The sequence below is a fragment of the Chelonoidis abingdonii genome, chromosome 5 (genome assembly GCF_003597395.2).
Source record: "Chelonoidis abingdonii isolate Lonesome George chromosome 5, CheloAbing_2.0, whole genome shotgun sequence".
In the NCBI taxonomy this organism is placed as follows: Eukaryota; Metazoa; Chordata; order Testudines; family Testudinidae; genus Chelonoidis; species Chelonoidis abingdonii.
Genome location: NC_133773.1, coordinates 69123183 through 69145206, shown reverse-complemented (window position 1 = coordinate 69145206; position 22024 = coordinate 69123183).

Below are 22024 nucleotides of genomic sequence, written 5' to 3'. Positions count from 1 at the left end.
TTCTGGGAAGAGAGATTGTGTTTTAGCAAAAAAGGGTGACACTTTTAGGACTTTTTATCCACACTAGCAAGAGGAATATACTGTGAGAAACTAATGGTCAAAAATACAGAGAACTTCTTATGTTACAAAGCAAGGCAGAGCTTTCTAGACGAAAGAACAGCCCATTCAGGCATTTCTGCCTAATATTTTTAATCAGGGATTGATTTTAGGGTGGGTAGCATCACATCAGTGATTTAGCACTTTTATTTTTTAATCTAAACTCTCTAGCCCTTTTGGTTAAAGTATGTGCAGGGAGTCTGAAATAAGAGCTATGAAAAGTGTTAACTGCCCCATTCACACCAGTGGAATGTCAGTTCAGATACCCAAAATAGGAATTAAAATGTCAATATTAACTTTTTCACTATTCAAAAAGTGTGCAGATCTGATTTTTTTCCCCCTACCTTTCCCCTGCCCCCAATGTACTGTGGGTGCGATCTAAATGTGGTGACATGACTGGATGGTGTTTAGCAAACACCTCTTCCAACCTCCGGCCCCCCACATCTGACTTGTGAAACTAAAAGGGACAATCCCACAAAATTTAATAGTTCACTTACTCCCCACTGAGAGGAGTTAAATCTATGGAACCTCAGTAATCACTTCACCCCATACTTGTGAAGACATTGGCCCAACAGAGCAGACTTAAACCCCAATCAGTTTTCTCCCTGAATCTAATGGCAGCTGCTGCTCTTCCCTCTGTCAGAGGCTGTTTGCAGATGGTCAGATCTGACCATCCTGAAAGGTGATCTGAGTGTAACCAAACTGTTTTTCTTTGTAACCATGATAGCTAGAAATGTGTATAGCTATAGAACTCTTTTTAAATGCATGCATCTGAAGAAGTGAGTATTCACCCACAAAAGCTCATGCTCCAGTACTTCTGCTAATCTATAAGGTGCCACAGGACTCTTTGCTCTTTTTAAATGAAAACTTTGATTCTGGGACCGCTTGTATTTTGGACATCTGGACAATGCTGTGAGTAGTCTTATTTAGTATCACAACTGGGAGCTTGGCTTTGTGGGAGGAACTGGGAGAGAATACAAGTCTATTAGGTGGCCTGCCTACATGTTAGTTTGAGACATGTTTTCCATTGTACTGATCACACTTTTGACTCCTGAATCTGATACTTCAATAGATGACTGAAGCTTTGTTTGGTGTTACAAATACAAACCAACTTGGTTTTGGTGACTTCACTGTATCCACCACGAAGTGAACTAAATCAATAAAATGTATCTAAAGAAGGAAACCTTGCTGATGGCACTTTTTAAGAGCCACAGAAATAGTGACTGGGCAGTAAAACAGTGGCTTCTTTATGTTAAAACTGAGCACTTTGAAAAACCTCGCACTACTAGCGATAGGCAAAAGTAAGTGTTTTGAGCAAAGCTGTCCAGTTGTGTAGCAATGAACTCAGGTGAATTTTTGAGATGTGAGTCATTCAGTGTAGCAACTGCTGCAGTAGGATGCCAAAATTCTCTTTGAGCAAGTAGAAAAGATAGGATTTTTTTTTTTATAAAACACTATTAATACATGTGCAGTAGCTGTTCTGTGAAACGTGGGTACTTTACCCTAGCATAAGCACCTTAGTTAAATACACATTTTTCTACTCACCTGTCTGTGGGTTGCATCTCAGTGCCCCATAAATATTCTTGTGAAATCTGACTTATAGTTTTTGTGTGTGTGTGTGTGTGCATGCACAGAATGATTTAAACACTTAATGTAAACTTTCTATTTAACTTAAAAAAACTGATCTGGTCACTCTGTTTCACAAATATTTGTGGTGGTCACAGTGATGAGTTCCACTACAGTAGTGTAAAGGGATGGAGAAAATCTATTAGTTCCTCTCCCTGATTTTTTTTTTAAAGTCACTTTACATTTCCTAGTGTTTTCTCTTTCAAATGAGACAATGGAAGGAGTGCTTTTCATTTCTCTTGGGAGACTCCTTCCCCCTCCGCTAAGTCACATTTTTAAATATAATAACAAAACTGATTTTTTTTTGGGATACCATGCAACTACCTACATTTCTGGTGGGATGCTAAACTCCTACTTTGAGTTTATTTTGATCTTTGTTTTTTAATATCCTTTTGGTAATGCCAACAGTTGGAAACCCAATGTCAGGTCCTGCTGTGTTGCTATTCTAGATTTGTCTATTGCTAACCTCTGAGTTTGCTTGAGCAGTCATGCATCAGTCTTGGATAGGTAAATGTAGATTATTTCACCGATATCCACTTTATTTCTAAGTTTCTCTATTCCTCTAATCATAGAAAACAATAGTACTGGAAATGTGACCTTTTTCTTTTTTTAAAACCAGCTGTCCAGAACCTAAAGCTCAGCTATAAACTAATGAAACTCCATTGTTGGGCATGATAGTCACAGGATTTCCTTCAGCAGGACTTGTTTAAATGGCCAAAGTCCTCACTCTACAATAATCTGTATTGCTGGGTAGCAGTAGCCAGTGTAGCTTTGCCTCTGCTGTTCTGCTCAGAAACCACAGTCTTTCTCTCCAAATGGTATGTGTTTAAAATAAAGATCAAGGGCCAAACTTATCCTGGTGTCAATCATGTCACTAATGGAGTTATTTTGGAGACTAATTTGCTTCCATGTGTGTATTTTAGACCTTGTGAGAGCAGAGGCGGCTCTAGACATTTCGCTGCCCCAAACACGGCGTCATGCCGCGGGGAGCACGCTGCCGCTTGCTGGTCCTGCGGCTCTGGTGGACCTCCCACAGGAGTGCCTGTGGGAGGTCCACCGGAGCCGTGGGACCAGCAGACTCTCTGCAGGCATGCCGCCGAAGGCACCCTGCCTGCCCCCTTCCCGGCAACCGGCAGAGCAGCCCCTGCGGCATGCCGTCCCAAGCATCCGCTTGGCGTGTTGGGTCTGGAGCCGTCCCTGTGTGAGAGAATGTATTTATGTTGAAGTTTCCCAGTTGGCTCCTCTATACAGTTCCATCTGTCTCAGACTGCATTCTCACCTTGGTTAGTTCTCAGTAATAATTACTCTGCTTCAGTCTACACAGTGCAAAACGCAAAACAAAACTCCCATGGCAGCAAGTCTCAGTGTCTGGGTCAACTGACTCAGGCTCACACTATGTGGCTGAAAATAGCAGTGTAGAATGTTCCTGGGATGGACTGAAGCCTGGGCTTCAAAACCCCATCAGGATCTTGTAGACCAGGTGCCAGTCTGATTGTTTATGCTGGTATTTTTAGCTCTGTAGCCCAAGGTAGTTGACCCAGGCTTTGAGACTTGCCAGTGCAAGTGTAGACAGTGATCAACAATAAGTTCATCTTGCACTGTGCTAATATGAACACCATCTTGGAACAGGGAAGAATGCAAAGTGCTAGCTTGAATAGAATGTTGATTATTAAAATAACTGTGGTAATATCTCATTTCTAGTGACAGCAGTAGATTGTCACACACTAATGTTAGCCTGGAGTCCTTGATAGTGGATATTTTCTGTGGTTATTCCAGCCGCCTTTTTTTGGCTTGGGGCGGCAAAAAACCTAGAGCCAACCCTGATTGTAAAGCTTAACTTTTTTCTTCAGGACTTTTCCATTACAGGCAAAAGGAAAAGACTGCACTGTAGCTTGCTTATTCCCTACTGTGGGTTCCTCCCTCAGATAATATCAAATGAATTGCATTTATGATTATCATAAATATAAAGGGAAGGGTAACCACCTTTATATTATAAAATCCCTCCTGGCAAGAGCACACAATCCTTAACCCTGTAAAGGGTTAAGAAGCTCAGGTAACCTAGCTGGCACATAACCAAAAGGACCAATAAGGGGACAAGAGATTTTCAAATCTGGGGAGGGGGAAAAGCTTTGTTTTGTCTGTTCTTTGTCTCTCAGCTCAGTGTGCTTGCCAGAGACAGATCAAGAAGGCAAGCAATTCAACCCCATAAGAATTAGAAAGTAATAAGGAACTGTATTAGCTTACTTTTATTTTTGGCTTGTAAGTTTTCCTTGTCTAGAGGGAGGTTTATCTCTGGATTTGTAACTTTAAGGTTTTGCCTAGAAGGGAGATCGTCTATATTCTTGAGTCTTTTATTATTCTGTAAAGTACTTACCACCCCGATTTTACAGAGGTAATTCTTATACCTTTTCTTTAATTAAAATTCATCTTTTAAGAACCTGTTTGTTTTTTTTGTTTTAAAATCCAAGGGTTTGGGTCTGTGTTCACCTGTACCAATCTGTGAGGATAGTATTCTCAAGCCTGCCAGGAAAAGGGGTGTAGGGGGTTGGGGGGGGGATATTTGGGGAAGGTAGGGTTCCAAGTGGCCCTCCCTAAATGTATGTTTAAATAGCTTGGTGGTGACAGCGTTACTTAATCCAAGGAATAGGGGAGTTTTTAACATAAGCTGATAGAAATAAGCTTAGGGGGGTTTCATGCGGGTCCCCATGTCTGCACTCTAAAACTCAGAGTGGGGATGGAACCCTGACAATGACTGAGGATTTTTTTATTAAGAATAGCAAGGTTACGAATCATGGTGATATACTTCAAAAATGATTTTTTTTTTAATTTTAGACATCTTGAAGTGACTGCACAACAGCCTTCTGAAAATCAGTCCCTTTTATGTCATCTCAAGACTTGGGCACACACAAACTGGTATTCAAAATCACCTGTCACTTCTGAAATACAGGATAGTAAGATTGTGTATACCAGATTAGGTGCTAAACCCTCTAAAAACCGCAAAAAATCAAGGCTAAGAGTTTGAGTATCTTAAGTTCAAGATTTCTAAATATGGAATTAAAAGCTTAACTTTAGTTGTCAATTTTTGAAAATATTGCTATGTGTGCTATTTAGCTGTTGCTGTGCCATGTGGGGTGTGGTGTTGGGGTTGGGAAGTTTCTAAGGGCTTGGATTGACCCATGATTTTTTTAGCATGATGCTCACTCCGTGGTGACCAACCCTTACCACTGGAAGACTCTGATCTCTCACTAGGTTTTAGTTAACAATCAAGGGTCTTGTTCTCGCGTGGCTTGCATCTTGTGCAGTCATTTACCCATGCAAAGAAGATGAAACAGCCCTAACATTCTGATTTTCTCTCCCCGCACCCCGCACTGAAGTCAGTTCTTCAGGTTAACAAAATGTTAGACCACCTGAGACCTAAAAACATTCTATTTAGAGGAAAGTCTGTTTATGTAACATTTTGTTTTTACATTTTTATTAAGGACATTTTCTTGAAAAATGTCTTTATTTCTAAGTTAGTTATCTGTTTCTGCTGCTTATTTCTGACAGAGAATTATGGCTTCAAATGATGAAGAAGTAACAGAAACAGATGAACTCCTCAGAGAAAAGGCTCCTGTTTTTATGCAAATATTTTCTGTATTTCTCTTGTGCATTTTTTAAAATATTGTAAGGATATCTATTATAAAGAGCACTGTTTTTCAGTAGACTTTGTTTCAAAGTTTCCCATGAGGTGTCAGTGGGTTTTGCTCCTTCATCTTTAGAGCTGGAGTTTTAAATGTGACATCAAGCCTGTCTTTCAAAACCCCCTCTGTTCCCACTCCCCCCCAAAAAGTGTGTGGAGTTTTACCATGCTCCCATGACTATTTTGGGTGGGTGCTTATTTTGATTGAAAATTCATTAAAATGGTACTAGTGAATTGGATGCATCTGTCCTGGTCTTTGTTTTTGAAAGGAAATCTCAAGACTGATCACAGAAATAGTTGGTGGCCCAATGGCCTGAGTATTTCACAGATGAAAACACCCAAGAAGATAAGTATAGTTCAAGTAATTGCTTATATCCAGCTATGCAACTGAAAACCTTGCCCTTGTTGATGCAGCAGGAAGTCTTCACCAATGAGATTGCACAAGTGAGAATGCTTAGTATGCCAAGAAAATCCAGTAGTGCCCCACTCCCAGGTCCCAAACCTATTTTGGTAAAGTGGTGTGGCATGGTATAGGCAAACATAGCAAGTACATCATGACCCTGGGACTAACATTTTATATAGTTCTGAAGATGATTTGCCTCTGAGATTGAATCAGTTATACTCGTTGCTCTAATTGTATGCTACGTAAGGCTGATAAGCTATTATCCCCTTCTGACTAGCCAAAAATTTGGTGGTTCCAGTTAGGAGGAGAAATTGGTGACAGTTGGGTATTTCTTTGGTGTAATCTTTATTTCCAAGAGATGCATGAAGTCCTGTGTCTCAACATAGAAGGTTTCAGAGTAGCAGCCATGTTAGTCTGTATCCACAAAAAGAACTGGAGTACTTGTGGTGCCTTAGAGACTAACAAATTTATTTGAGCATAAGCTTTCATGGTCTACAGCCCACTTCATTGGATGCATGCAATGGAAAATACAAGTAGGAAGATGTCTATATACACAGAGAACATGAAACAATGGGTGTTACCATACACATTATAACTATCAGCAGGAGAGAAAAAGAACTGTGTGTAGTGTAATGAAAATGGCCCATTACCACTCTAAACTTCTTTCTCTCCTGCTAACACCCATTGTTTCATGTTCTCTGTGTATATACACATCTTCCTACTTGTGTTTTCCATTGCATGCTGTCATAAGCATAAATCCCAATTCTGAACCTTAGCGTCCAAAATGTGGGTGCCTAGCATAAATCCTCTAAGCTTAATTACCAGCTTAGATCTGATAGCGCTGCCACCAGCCAAAAATTCCAGTGTTTGGCTCACTCTGGTCTCCCCAAAACCTTCCCTGCGCGGAACCTCAAGACTCAGATGCCCTGAGTCTACAACAAAGGACAATAACCCCACTTCTCCTCTCCCCCTCTTTACCTCCTCCAGAACTTCCCGCCCTGGGTACACTAGGAGATTTCCCTGCTTCAATTCTTGAAACACAAACCCAGAGAGATTAAGTGTCTCTCCCCCTCACCCAGAGGCTATGCAGATTCAAACCTAGTCAATCTAACACAAAGAGATTTCCCCCTCCTCGTTCCTTAAGCCTTAACCAGCGAAAAACTCAACAGGTTTTAAAAAAGAAAGAAGAAGACCTAAAACTGTCTCTCGTATCAAGGCTGACAATACAGGGTCAATTGCTTAAAGAAAAATGAATAAACAGCCTTATTCAAAAAGATATATATACAATTTTAGACATTCCAGCACTACACACATGTAAATACAAAAACAATATAAAAACCTATATTGTCTTATCCCTGTACTTACAACTGGGAAACAGAATTAGAAGCTTGAAGATAGACGATCCCTACTCAGAGCCGAGAGAGACAAAGGACACACACCCAAAACTTCCCTCCCTGAGCTTTGAAAAATCTGGTTTCCTGATTGGTCCTCTGGTCAGTTATTTGGTTCCCTTTGTTAACCCTTTACAGGTAAAAGAAACATTAACCCTTAGCTTTCTGTTTATAACACATGCATCCAATGAAGTGAGCTGTAGCCCACGAAAGCTTATGCTCAAATAAATGTGTTAGTTTCTAAGGTGCCACAAGTACTCCTGTTCTTTCAACATAGAAGGAATCAAATAGCAGGAAATCACTTATTCTGCTCATAGCACCAAGAAGCTGTGATGTGTGGGTTTGTTTTAAAGCCTGACCCAAAAACCTCTCCCCAGGTTTCTTCCAAGTTTATGCACCTGCTTTCAGCTGCTCTTGATGGCTGTCTTTTTGTTGTCTCTGGTCCTCCAGTTCTGCCTTTCCTCATACACCCCCCACCCAAAACAATGCTCAGCAAAGTTGGTAAGTGCGGTCACAAATTCCTGTTATCTTAGGTGGGCGCTTATGCTTAAATTTGTTAGGTGAAAACACACCCTTCAATTACCAGCCTCAATGAGGGTCAACTCCTTTTGATAACAAGGTTCCATACACCTCATAACGCTATCAGTGGAGCTACACTTCTTACCAGCTTTTATGAGACAAATAGGGCCAAGTGACTTTCAGCAGATCATAACGGTTCCTCTGAGATATATATAAAGCATGCCTTTTAAGGTGAGATCACGATTATATGAAAATGAAGAATACGAGGGCTACAGTACACTCCCCCAAGGTATAGCATATCACACATAGTCTGTCACCAAAACGGTGCATTAGCCCCAGGAATTCTAAGTGCAAGCTGTTTCCTCTAAACACAGTGGTTTTCAGTCATTCTAGAACACATTTACCTCTCTAGAGGTAAAAATTGTAGCTGAACTATGTAGTTCAATCACTATCCAATACTCCCTGTGGTTTGTTAGAATAATAAGGGTTGTCTTAGGAACAAAGAGGAAAACAAGGTTGATACACTATGTGAAACTTGATGCAGCTGAATCAGTTGCCTTTTTTAGGTAAAATCTGTAAATACATAAAATGAAAGCATTTACAAAATGCTATGGGCCTTCCTTTGTAACACTCTTACTCCTATTGAATATGCAATAGGACTTCCCCCAAAAGGATTGTTGTGGCATAAAGTATTACTTGAAGACTATGGGTGGCATAAACAAGACTGTAATTACTTCTGTCTGTTCTTTCCCTGCTATATCCTAAAAGTCTTTGCACAGGTTACTACAGTGTTTCAAAGGATATAGAAAGCCCCCACTGTTTCCAAATATTTGTTGCAGTAGTTATGGGGAACGTGTGCTAGTGATCTTCTGCCCCTTCCTCCCTGGAAACTAGTAGGAATCTCTTTAGGATACAGAGTCCATAATGACCAGTAGCTGAGAACTGATGTAGATAAATGGCTTATATTGTGAGGGAGCGCAAGGAGACCAATGAAGAGGGATTTGTTTGCTTGCCTTTTTTAACTAGATGGTAAAACTCACTTTTTGGAGGCATATATACCCAATAATATCTATGATTCAGAAGGAAGTACAAAGCCTTCATGTTGCAATAGAAACTAGAGACGGCCATCAAATCAGTTATTGAAAGTATTGCATTATTTTTTTAGCAACTAATGAGCAAACTGCTTTTAAGGAATGTGACAATTTCCAGAGCCAGTGTCTATGCACATCAGCTACTATCTGAAGTAGTAGAACTCTACTTGCAAAAAGTGATATGTTAGCTTTCTATCACATATATGAAAACTGCCACTAAGCCAGACTGTACCTAATGACCGTTTGTCTCCGATTTTGGAGTGGGGAAGGAGAGTTGTACTGAATGATTATGGAAATAAACATTAAGAGAACTCCCTGTGTGTATGATGACAGCAGCAGTGTCACTCTCTCAGTAGATCTGAGGAAAGAGGTGATATTTTACATTGTTTCCTTTAGCTGAACTGTTTAAATCTAGCAAAATGGGTTTAATATTTAAAATAAATATTGTTGCACACGGCTCACAGAAGCTTTGATTTCCACACTGCTATGGTATAGGCCAAAGGAATGCTAATTGCTCTGTGACAGAGTGCAGGGAGTGAGCATTGGAGTTTGCACTCTGATCACTTAGAGACTAATTAGTGCCCCAGCAGAAGCTGATGGGAGTGGGGGCAATGATCTAATCAGACTGGTGGGCTGAGTGAGGTAAGAACTCAATTGGCCCCAATAGCCCAATGCTAAGAGGCATCAGAAGGAAGCGCAAGGAGGAGGGAGGGGGAGGAATGGGCTAGTGTCACAGGGCTAAGAGTAGGGAGACTTCTGTTCCCCCTCTGATCCTGGTGAGAGGGCCAAAAGCTTGGCTAATATTGTAAATAGGCTGTTGCATGGAAATTGTAGTGGTGTTGGTAGAAGGAACTAGAAATAAAAGATCAGTGAGTGCATGTCTGGTGGAGCTTTTGTAGTTTCTGCAGGGAAGATGTGGGTGTTGCTCCAAGGTAGTGACTTAAAGACCCTGAAAATTTAACCTGATTAAAACCCTGACCTTATTTATGGCTCTTTCACCCATTCCTTTATTTGGAGTTATTGTTGCCCCTTCCGAAGTGATCGCAAACTTGGGGCCTTGCAAATCAGTTTCCTATTTGGAGGAGAAATTAGTGATGTTGAGTAGCCTAGTGTAATTTATTTAAATATAACATACAAATCCTTTTTCCTAGAATACATAACTCTTTCAAAAAATCTCTGGCACTGCTGCATTGTCCTATGAAGCAGCTGCTTTGAGGGTGGGTGAGGTTTGTCTCTAGTACCTGCAAAAAAAAAATCAAAACAAATCCAGCTGTTTAAACTGTCTTACACCTCTCTTTGTCCTTAACTTTACGCCTGTGAAACACCAAGTCCAGGGCTATCCTCAGACTGCAAGACCTGGAAAAAGGTGACCTAACCATTAACGCTCCTTTTTGCAGATACTCTGACACAAAGGAAGCTCACAAGTCTAATGGCCCAGACAAAGAATTGTGCTGTAACCCACGCAATACCCTTAACAATAGTGATTACTAGGAATCTGACAAAACACTCTTGTCCGAAAATGTGTATTAATCAAAACCATAACTTCTGAGGTAAACCCCATTATATAATTTTAGGACACTTCATGAGATATGAATCCCCCAGATTCAAGTCCCAGCTTTGCTGATTTATAGCAGTGACTTCAACCTGACTCTCCCACATCCCAGCCACTACACTTGTGTCAGTGAAGCTTACCTCACACGGAGTGTGAATAAGCCACTGCCCTGAGCAACATAAGTTACACCAACCTAAGTGCTGTTGTGGATAGCAGTATGTCGGTGGGAGAGCATCTCCTGCTGACATAGCTACCGCCACTCATTGGGGGTGGAATAATTAAGTCGAGGGAAACATTCTCTCCCTTTGGCATAGAGTCAGGTGTGATGGAAACTTTCAAAGTGGGGAAGGGCCCATTGGCACCTAAACCATGACCACTTTCCCCTGAGCCCCTTGCCCTCACACCACCTCTTCTCCCCAAGACCCCACCCTGACTTATTCCCCTCTGCCCCTCCTCCTGTCGCATGCCCTTATGGTTGGTAAAAAGTGATGGGGCCATGCCCCCCAGTTCCAGTGCTCCTGATTAAAAGTGGCCACGCTAGAGAGCTTACGACGGTGCAGCTGCATCAGTACAGCAGGACCGCTGCAAGCTTTCTAGTATAGCCATAGCTATATACCAAGTGGAGCAACCTCAACACTGGAGAGACCTACCTCAGAGTACCCCATAGCATAGCAGTCAGGTTTCTGAAAATGTGGGAGACCCAGGTTCAAGTTGTTGCTCCTAACAAAAGTGAAACTAGTACTTTCCAGTCATTTTCATAGTATTGCCACCCCCAAATATTCAAAAATCATTAATCAGGCTCAAAAATCATGAGATGGGTTTTGAAATAATGATCATGTACAAAATAATAGATTTGGTGTTCTTTTTATTTACATTCTGCTTTTTTGAGCCTTTAAGGTGCACTGGGTTCACATTTTAAAGCTTTCTCCACAGCCACAAGGGCTAGAAACTTCATTTTTCTTTAAGAATTAAGGCTGAAATAATCACATCGCTTAACTGAAGCAGCTGGGGCTTCAAAGAAAATAAGAATGATCATGAGACTCATGACAAGATTATGAGTTGGTAACACTGCTTTCACTTCCGTTTAAAGGCTAGTTACTTTCCAGAAGGGTCTTAAACACACTACAGTGATTGACTTGCAGTTTTCACAGGAGAATATTTTAAATCAAGCACCAACAAAATTCCAAATTTTCAGGTTAAGAAAAAAATTCAGACTTTGGAGCTATATCAGAGCCACTGCAGGCAGGAAAAACAAAAAACAAAACAGGCACAGGAGCTCTGGGCAGCTCTTCCTCTTGAAAGAAAGTTGGAGGATCAAATCTTCTAGTCTTTAATCAAGTAAAACTTCTATTGGCAAAGTGCCTCCACTAATAGATATTCGCTTCACAGTGAACATGTGATAACATATGTGGTCAATAAATATCTGACCCATCTTCTCCAGAGATACACATCTTGTGCAGTGGCTCAGGGACTGCATTTTCTGTCCTATTTTGAACAGTGCTGAGCACACAGATAGTGCCCAGTGAATACAAATCATAACAATAATTGTTGACTTTGTGGACTGAGTGGATGCAATTTGTATTTTGTTCTGGAATTGACCTGAATACAGCTGAAATCCTAAGGATTTATGGCATAATCACATCTGATACTTGTACGACACTTCCTCATTCCTCCTTTTCTCAAACTCAAAACAAAAGACAAAATAAAATGATTTTCGGTTTAAAAACTAAAATGGCACAACCCAGCCTGGGACAGAACCTGCGACCCATTGGCGGTTTAAGTGATCTCCTCTTATCTGACTTTCTCATTTTCCCTTCTGCCCACTCCCCTGCTGAAGTGGCTTGTGTTTTGCTCACATCGGAGTCATCTTTGAGAGAGAGAGAGATACAGTAGATAGGAAGCTAGCCCTGAGAGACCTGGGTTCTACTCTCCCCACCCCCCATGGACTTTGACACTTTCCTGTATGACCCCCCCCCGCATTTTGTCCCTTGTTTTCACCCCTACCCCAATAGATGTTGGCTTCCTCTGGGCCCAGGGGATTTCTCAACCCCCTGGTTCTGTCCCTGCCCCACCTTTTCCTGCTCAGTTCTGCCCCTAAGTGTGCCGCCTCCTCCTCCTTCCTCCCTGAGCCTCCTGCATGCTGCAAAACAGCTGATTGTGGCAGGGCAGGAGGCACTGGGAGGGAGGGGGAGGAGTTAATTGGTGAAGCACTGGAAGGTAAGCGGAGGGGACCTGGCTGCCAGTGGATACTAAGCACCCACAGAGTCGGCGCCTAGGCCTACCCCCACCTCACATCTCCCTCTTTTTCTGAATGCAACCTTGGCTCAGAGGGCTTAGCTGTATTTCTTCTGAGTCCCCTGCATTGTCTCTTCAACACTCTCCCACAGAGGGATTTCTGTTTTACAGGTTAATCTAAGGCTTTCCAGATCCTTAATTTAATTACTAGTCTTGTCTTATCTTAATTACCCTGCCTCTGTTTGTAAACAAAGCACTGATTTCCCTGCCCTAGGAGCACAAGCTGAGAGAAGAACCTCTCTGCAGAACTTGCATTCCACACTAATTCTGTGCAGTTAAGAGCTCCACCTGGGAGCACACTCCCTGTATGAAACTTGGGTGGGGGGTGGTAGCCCCCCTGCCCTCCCTAATTGGTGCCCTTGATCATCCCACAATACCCTGCACTGACAGTAGAGTTGGTACAAGCACTCCTGGTGAGGATGCACACCACTGACACAAACAGCGTAGTGTGAACATGCACAAGTGATTTAATTACTGCAGTGGCTGTATGCTGACTGAACTGTAGGTCAACATAATTTTGTAATGTAGACATGCCCTCAAGAGAGTGAGTTACTGAAAGTCTGTTTGCAAATAATAATCTTAGGGGAAAAAGATTGGAGACACTAGAGACTTGAAATGTTTAAGTACTCTAACTTCTGCAAAGGACTTATCTGGATCAGTAAAAGGCTTAACTCAAAAGCTTTTACAATTAACATCTACAAAATCAATTTTACATTGAAGTCGAGTGTAGGGCATTGTTTGCAAGATCAGGGCAATTAACTGTAAACTCTCTTGTACAGTGGCTAGCATACTGGGGCCCCAATCTTGAATGGATCCTTCAGGTGCTGTCACAATACAGTTTTAAAATACTTAACAGCCACGCTTAGTTGTGGTGACTCTTCTAGATGAGAGAGCTGAATGCTGCTGATGATTTTTAATTTTTGAGTTTGTCTTTTATCAAAGAGACCCAATTTAAAAAAAAAAAAACAGACAAAACCTTGTTAGGCCTAACTAAAAATATAGCATAAAGCCAGTTATGCCAACCTGAACAAAGCCAAGCTAACAGAGGCTTCTGGGTAATTCATAGGTGGAAAATGCCTGGACGTTGCCTGTCTCTCACAGAGTTAGGCAACCATAAGACAAGAAAGGAACGGCATTCCTGGCATGGTACCAGATGTACTGTGTTAGGAACAATGGCAAAACTCCCTGTTTCTGTTCTCTGTTTCTTTCTGACTCCCTTACATTCTTGCTTACTTGTGATTGTTAAGGCATTATTACTCACATAAATCATTCTTGTTTGTAGTAATTGTTAAGGCATTATTATTCATATTAATCAATCAGTCTTAACAAGAAAAATATATAATAAAGGTTTTGGGTTTAGTAATTAGTAAAAGGGGGTTGAACTGCTATATGAATAATTTGTGACGCGACGGAACTGTCTATAAAATCATATGCTAGTTGTGAAGAAGCAAGCTGGTTCTCTTTGAAGATGAGCTTGCTCTTTGTTGTCGTTGTGCATTCGCCAATAAAGAGCCTTTTGTTCAGACTTTGCTGGTGTTGCCTGTCACTCTCGATTAGACGGAACCGCTACCTTCTTGTGCACAGACGAACGTCTTAGCCCTAGGTAGATGTGAGTGAAAGTGCAGCCGCGCAGTCAAGCCCATATCAAGTTGTTCTCGGCGAAACTGGAGCTCTGAGAGACATCGCTCTGAAATACATCTAACCGTTTCCTATACCTAGTATAATAGAGTATAAACACAAGGAAACGCTAGAAGGGCCAACGCAGCTGCGCTTCCTCTGTTTGCAAGAGCTTTGCCTGGATCTGATCTCTGCCACTGGGGTGGATAAGACGGCGCGTTCCAAGAATGCGAAGCAGCAAGTCTCGCTAGTAAGAAGGATTAGGATATCCTATGCAGCGTGACCATCTCACCGAATTATTGCTAAAGTCATTACCCTTTGGGTTTTCGAGTTCTTTGATAATATGCTGATGTTAGAGGAGGATGCCCTGGGGTGCAGCGTGTGCCGCATGCGTCCGGATCGTGCATGTACGGTTAAGTGGTCCCGGAGTCCTAGAGAGAGGTTCTCTGGAGAGGTTCCCTAGGTGAGAGTAGTGAGAGCTTCTACCACATGCAGTAGGAGAAAGAGGGGGTTAGAGTCTAGATTTCACATTTCTTCCGAACCTCTGTAAATGACAAAAACATCTAGTGGGGACAGGCCTCTATGGCAATTAAAATGCCATCGCTTCATTAGAGGTATTAACGCCAGACTCTGTGGTCATTGTAGATATACTGTGTAGCAGATTAAGCACACATGATTTGCCTAAGAGACCTCGTTCTAGTTGCTAGATTATTTCCAAAGGTAATGACGTCAAAGTCTGTGTCGTGGTTCGACCGCTCTCAGATGGCTCGATCATTTAGCGCATTTATTGTCTCCCTAGCATATTTTCGAATATTGGTTGAGAAAAGACGATAGAGAGCCTTTTCCACAGGGGTTATGAAACTCACAATTAAAGGGTTATTTGTTTCGGAGGGTATACCCGAATTACGTAGGCTGTGTCGTATATGATAGCGATCTGTATTCTTATTTTGTATTGTGTCCGTTTGGGAAAAAATTTTGAGAGAATATAAGTAAATGTTTTAAAGACGCACTCGATGGTGAATGGGTATCACCTGTGAATGCGTGCTTGTGTATTGTGGGCACGACAGATCTCTCATGAACTATAATCCCCAAAACACGGTTGAGTGATTTAGCATAGCAATAGACGACGGGGACAATAAGGTGCGTTCGATGAGCCACCCTGATTATCTCTCTAGCATAGTTGAGGAAGCCTATGTCCAGTCCTCTCTCCCTGTTGTAGCTAAGAAAGCAGATTCAGATGCAGAACTGGTACTGGGGGTCCAGTGTGAGTGACTGTGACCGGAAACGCCAGAGTACCCTGTGAAGGCAAAGGCTAGCATGCTTTTTATATGCAAACACAGGACCGCACTTGCCGTAACGCCTAGTCCACTCTACTCGATAATCTATCGATGTGAGGCATTCTTGATTGGTTCGAAGCACTCCGACCGCCATGGTGGAGCTGCTTTGGATTCGCTTAGAGTCTATGGTCCAAAAGTATGAGGAAGCTACCTAAGTCAATGATGTAAGGAGTAGTAGTTGTAGCGCTCAGATAATGTGCCATACCCTGGTTTATAGACCTCGCGTATCCTGGCAGACAACGGGGTCAATCTAACGTGCATATAAGTGAGAATTTCGTCTCATCTCGGGTGATGCAATTAGAGTAAGCGGCTGCCGTTCTCCCAGAGAGCCTGTAGCTGACCGCTCTTTGTGTGTGTACCCATTTTCCCTCCCCCTTTCCTTTCCGTGCAGGCTACTGACAGTCTGATCATCTCACTGGATGCAATTAGAGTAAGCGGCTCCGTCTCCCAGAGACTAGCTGACGCTCTTTGCTGAAGGGAGGTGTAGAAGGGTCGTGGCCATCTTCATTAGCCTCTCCTGTGTGAGTACCCTGTCGGGAAAATTCTTAGTTTATGAGCCGCTAGTGCGGACAGGGCACCCTCCGTGTGTGTGTAAGTGAAAAATGGGTGGGGGACAGTCTAAACATTCCATCTCACCCCCTAAGGATACCCCAGCATTTTACATGTACGTACACTATGGTTCAACGACCTGCAGGTATTTAGAGAATTGGAACATTTACATGAAACAATGCCCACTAGAAGGTACTTCAATCTAGATAAGATCATAGATCTAAGAGGAGCATTTAATCACCAAAAAAAAAAGCCTTGACACAGCGTGAACAAATTTGTCTATTGAGGAAGGGAACGGGTTAATTTGAAATTCAGCTTGGCCCAGGGATAAAAAGAAAATTGCTCTGCGTTCAAGATCAAGAATCAACGCAGACTATGTTAAGTACAAAGAAAAACTGCTTTCGGCCCCAGCTGGCTGTGGAAAAAGGAAAATTGACAGAGGCGAACCAAAGGCAATATAAGTTACAGAACTGAGATTACATTTGCAAAGCTTAACTGTCCAGTAAGATTCAACTGTGTGCCTTTGTGACCCCGGAGCCAGTGTGGCTTGGTGGCACCAAAGAAGCCACAGGCAGCTGACCTGGACTGGAATCTCTAAAAGAGACACCGCAGAAGATTCCAGGGTGTAAAAGAACATCCTTCCCAAGAGCGGAAGCATGTTGGAAATTCTGGACAAGCTATATACAGGATAATCTCCTGTCCACCTCTCCCCCTTCTCTGAACATTATACACAGAAATGTCCAGTCTGGACGTACCTGTGTGAGTATGAAAGGGGCTTAGGGCTTGGGGCATTAATGTTGCATTCCCAACACTCTCCATTGTTGTTTTATTATTTTATTAATGGAGCTTTAAAAATTCAGTTATATAGTGTGTTTTCTTTATCTTCCCCCGATGATCCTGTAGTGTCAGCCTGATCACCTGACACGAGGGATAAATTGGTAACAGAAATTGGTCACAGTTTGGTAAGCAATTAAGAAGGGGGAAGCCCTGCAGAATTTACACCATCTATTTGTTTTACCCTTGTTATTTTATGTTTGCTTTGCTTGGTACTGCTGGTTATATGTTGAAAACTGTGTGAGTAAAAGTGAGCCCCAATAGGATAAGGAAAAGCTTTCTGGTTCTGGTTCTGTTATATTAAATACATGGCCTTTGCCCAATGGGCCATGTGTTTTTGTCCAGGTGGCAAGCCTTATGAGGAAGGAGTTGGACAGTTTTGTAAGTAAAAATGTTTAAGGGAAAAGACTAGGAGGGGTGGGGGCTAGTTGAAAAGTCCACCCTCCTAGCTAAATTGGTATGGACAAGTTGTGCCCAGGAAGGGCATCGGTTCGGCAAAGAAGAAGCAGGATCGGGCCCAGGCGGAGCAACACGACAGAGGTTTGGATAAACAGATTGGGAACTTTAAGGGTGTAGGAAAGAAAGAAGGCAGTAAGTATATAGCATCGGGATTTGAAAGCAAGCGATTTAAGGGACCGAGTGAGAAGTAACTCTGTAGTTGCTGAGGAACGCAGTTGAACGCATGTAAAAATGCTAAAGCAGGAGTTCTGGGTCTTTGAAAGGTTGTAAATAAATCAGGCAAAGAATTATGATTGCAATCAGATTAAAATTTAGTTGAACTAGCTGAAACTGTATACCGTTCGATGTAATTAATTTAATTAGACTCTAAGGGCACTATACAGTGATGATGTTTTCTCATATTCGAAAGCAGAAGTTAAAGCAATCAAAATCTGGTAAAGTAATCAGGTGCACTTTTAAGGTAAAAATCTTTAAAGCTGTGGATAGCTTTGGACGCAAGAGCCAAGCAGAAATCAGCATCTGATTAATGCAAAATTATCTAATAAAGGTAGAGCCGCTGGAAATACCGGGCGCCATGAAACACAGAAAGAATATGGGGTAATTCCTCTGTTTTCCTGAATCAACAAGGGTATTTGTTATTTTAAGCAAGGATGACCCAGAAGGGGTAGACCTGTTTTTGTCTTCAGATAACAAAGAAACTGATGCCAGCTGAACAGTTCATGTACCATGCATTTACTGGCACAAGGAAATTGTTTGTGCTTCTATGTTCTGTCTGTGTGTTGGCTTGTGCCGAATTGTTGTGTTTAATTTGTCATCGAATAGTCTGGTTGAATCACAAGGTTAAATAAAAGCAGATATTGTTTTAATTCAACTTGATACAAGTGTTTGCCAGGTCTTTGAAAGCAAAAGACAAAAAAGTTAAGCCAACTCCCCATATTATGCATGGATCTTCTGGCTACCTCAGATTTCTAGCCAGGGGGCTGGGGAGGTGGAAAGCTATTGGCTAGAGGTTGAATTAAATGAACTCCTCAAAGTGGGTGTGCTGTTCTAGCTTGTTGCTCCAAAGTCTGTAAAGGTTATTTTATGTAAAAGGGTATGTGTGGCATATATTGAGTAATAAGACTAATGTAATGTATAATGACAATGTTTGTGTGTTCATTTTTGGAAAAAGGTTATAAGTGAAAAGTGGAAGTTCCTTTGCAGTTAAAAAAGCCAAGAAGGAAAAAAGGACAGAACAAATGAGTTAACTGAAAAAAATAATTAGACACTGACTCACTCACAGTCAAGACTTGGCTGACAACCAAGAAAGGAGGGGTCTTGAATGTGCCCAGCAGCTATGAGATCTGCAAAACGCTAAGGCACTTGAATAGGTTAGGTTCTTTCTCACAGGTAAAGAAGCGCTCCCTAATACCCTACAGCCCTGCCACTACTATTGAAACAGGAACATATTGATGTAAAGGTCACCACGAAAGATGTTTGGCTCCACGCTGAAAGGCCCAAGTTACCTGCTGACTACCAACACGCTGTGAAGGCAGAGACTGGGACTGCTTGGACCCAAGATTCTACTGCAAAAAGACCCCTCCATCAGGAGGATAGCCTATTAGCTATTCTCCTTCAGCACTGTGCCTTCCGGACAGCAGAGAGAAAGGACAAGAGTGAATCTGTACCGCGCCTTTGTCCACGGAACCTAGTTTACTGTGCCTTTGAATTTTTCTGAAGATCAAAACCATTAACGGGTGATGTGCTGTAAACCTTCTCCCTATAAATGCTTGCATCACGATGTTTGGGAAAGAAGAACGCTCCTCCACTGAATTGTCAAGTCCAGGAATTCCCTGACTAAAAAAGGACATTAAGACTGACTCTGATGGAGAAAATAAAGAATTTAAACACGGACAGAAGAAATTTGTGGGGACCATGCTTGGATATGGTAATTGATTGTCTTTGGGGTTTATTCTACAGGCTGCGCCTGTGTCCTGGAGAGTACTATATGTAACCCCCTTCTATGGTTTAATGTCAATCCTTGTAAAAGTAGCCTGAGATAGTTAAATAAGGTTGTATTAAGTACTACGACAACGAAAGGTGTATTGAATATCACTGAGGCTGGGAAGGCATTGCAGTGGGATCTAGTATGTTTAGGAATTCGGGATTTCCTGAATGACCAGTAATGATGCCATTCGGAGTGATCTTGAGTACCAGACTTGGCCACTGCCTTACAGATCGCATCAGAATACCATCGTATCTGTGGTCATAGACATACTGGAACTTCCATGGTGGAAGTGGAACACGTTACAATGCTCCTTCCAAGCGTTGGATTGGGGTTGGGCTGACAACAAATCGAACAGGTCATGGAAGGATCACATGGGAGAACATCACACAAGATAATCTGGATTTAAACACGTGTATACTACTATTTAAGTCAGTGCCCATCCCTTAGTTGTTCACACAAACAGGATGCCGCTTTTTTGCTGGTGCACTCACGCCTGGGTAAGATGGCTAAGCCAACGAAGGCAGTTGTAAATATTTCTGCAGAGCTTAAACAAACAAATAAAAGCAATGCATCACTAGACCGTTCCAAAGTTACAACAAAAGATTAATGAAGTAGCAAAATACTTGCGAAATAAACGTATGTCTAAAATGCATGAATGTTAAATTAGGGGGGGTGTGCTCGCATCGAAAAAAAATGTGGCTTTTCTGTTTCCACTTTGGCTTAATTACAAAGAATATATAAGCATTAAGAATGCTGCTGTTGTTTTCCATGCGTATCTGATCACACTTTTAAGTTTTAAGGCAACCTCCTCCCAACCTTGGGTCAGGTGCCTAACTCGTCCGGACATTGTGTAAATGAATTGTTCCCATGAGTTCCCATGAGGCCTCTAGGGAAGGGGATTGTAGGCCTAACTAAAAATATAGCACAAACCAGTATTGCCAACACCGAAAAAAGCCAATAAGCTACAGAGGCTTCTGGGATATTCATAAGTGAAAAACGCCTGGGAGTGACCTGTCGCTCAACAGAGTTAGGCAACCATAAGATAAGGAAGAATGGCATCCTGCCATGGTACGATGTACTGGGGAGGAACAATGGCAAAACTTCCTGTTCGTCTTCTGTTTCTTCTGACTCCCTTACATATTTTTGTTACTGTTGATTGTAAGCATTATTACTCACATACAATATATCATTGTTTGTAGTAATTTAAGGCAGTATTGTTCATAATTATCATTATTTTGTTTAAGTAAAAGTAACAAGGGGGTTGACTGCTAAATGAAAATTGTGAGGCGACGAAATGTGGTATAAAATCTTATGCAGTTGTAAGAAGCAGCGGTTCTCTCTGGAGACGAGCTGCTCTCTATTGAGGCATGCACTGTAAATAAAGAACTTTTTCTCAGACTTTGCTGGGTTGCCTGTCACTATCGCGGTCAGACCAAGACGTGGTGCTAGTATTAGGGGCACCGGGGTCCCCAACATAATGATGCCACAGCTGCCCTGCTAAGAGCATCTCAGATTTCTCAGCTGCCATCCACTACAGAGTGACTTTCACTCCATTGCTATTTCAATGTGAAAAGATCGAGATGGATGACAACGAACGCCGTAGATAAACATAAATGTTTGAGAACACCAGGAAGACGACAGACTGGGTAGACCAAACAGTCTAAAAACACAAATCTATCTCTCTGTCTTATACTTCTGCCATTCGCTTAAGACGTATATTCAAAGCCACAGAATCATGAAGGCTGTGTGTCCCTACACCTACAGTTTTTAGATCGCCCATGTGGCGCAGAGGGAACAGGGACCGCGGAATGTTAAGGAACATTAAGTTTCAGGCATGAGAGAATGGTAAACGGGCAACAGGCTGTGTAAATTTGGGTGAATTAACGCCAAAAAATAACAATCGGCCCTATATATATACTCAGGGAGGAACGCAGTTAATTCACACTTAATAATTAAAACTCACCTGGTTATAAAAAATCTGAGAGTTACCAAGTCAGTTTTGTGAACGGTCCAGGTCCTGGCCCTAAAAACACAGAGCCAGCACTTCCGCAAGCCTCTCGAGATACATGTCACACCCCAGATGGCAGCAGCCTCCGAGCCCAGGTTATACTGACTTGGGCTGTGGGCCTCAGCTACCATGCTAGAATAGCTGTGTACACATGGTGGCTGGGGATCATAAGCCTAGGAGACGCAGGCTTGCAGAGTCTGAACTCCTGTCCAAGCCCCCCATTAAAAAACAGTCGACAGCATCACTTATGGGGACAGTGGTGCAAGCCTGGCTCCTGATCTGCTGGATGCTCCTGCTGTGGGCTGTTGCCTGGCTGTGCCAGATGACCTGGAGTCAATGGATTCTACAACTGAAGCACACAGATCAGTATAAAGTCAGAGGGCTCTTCTCCTACCAAAAGGAATAGTGGAATGCTTTCTCGTATCCTGTATAATCATGTCTCAAGGTTGGACAATTGCTTTGTGTTTTACCTATTCTCTTCCTCCTCGTCCTCAGCATTGTAAGAAGCTGAAGCGAATACGACATGGATAGTGATGTCTGAATTCCCCACTGGTGCATAGAATTCCCCTGGTGAGCTCATC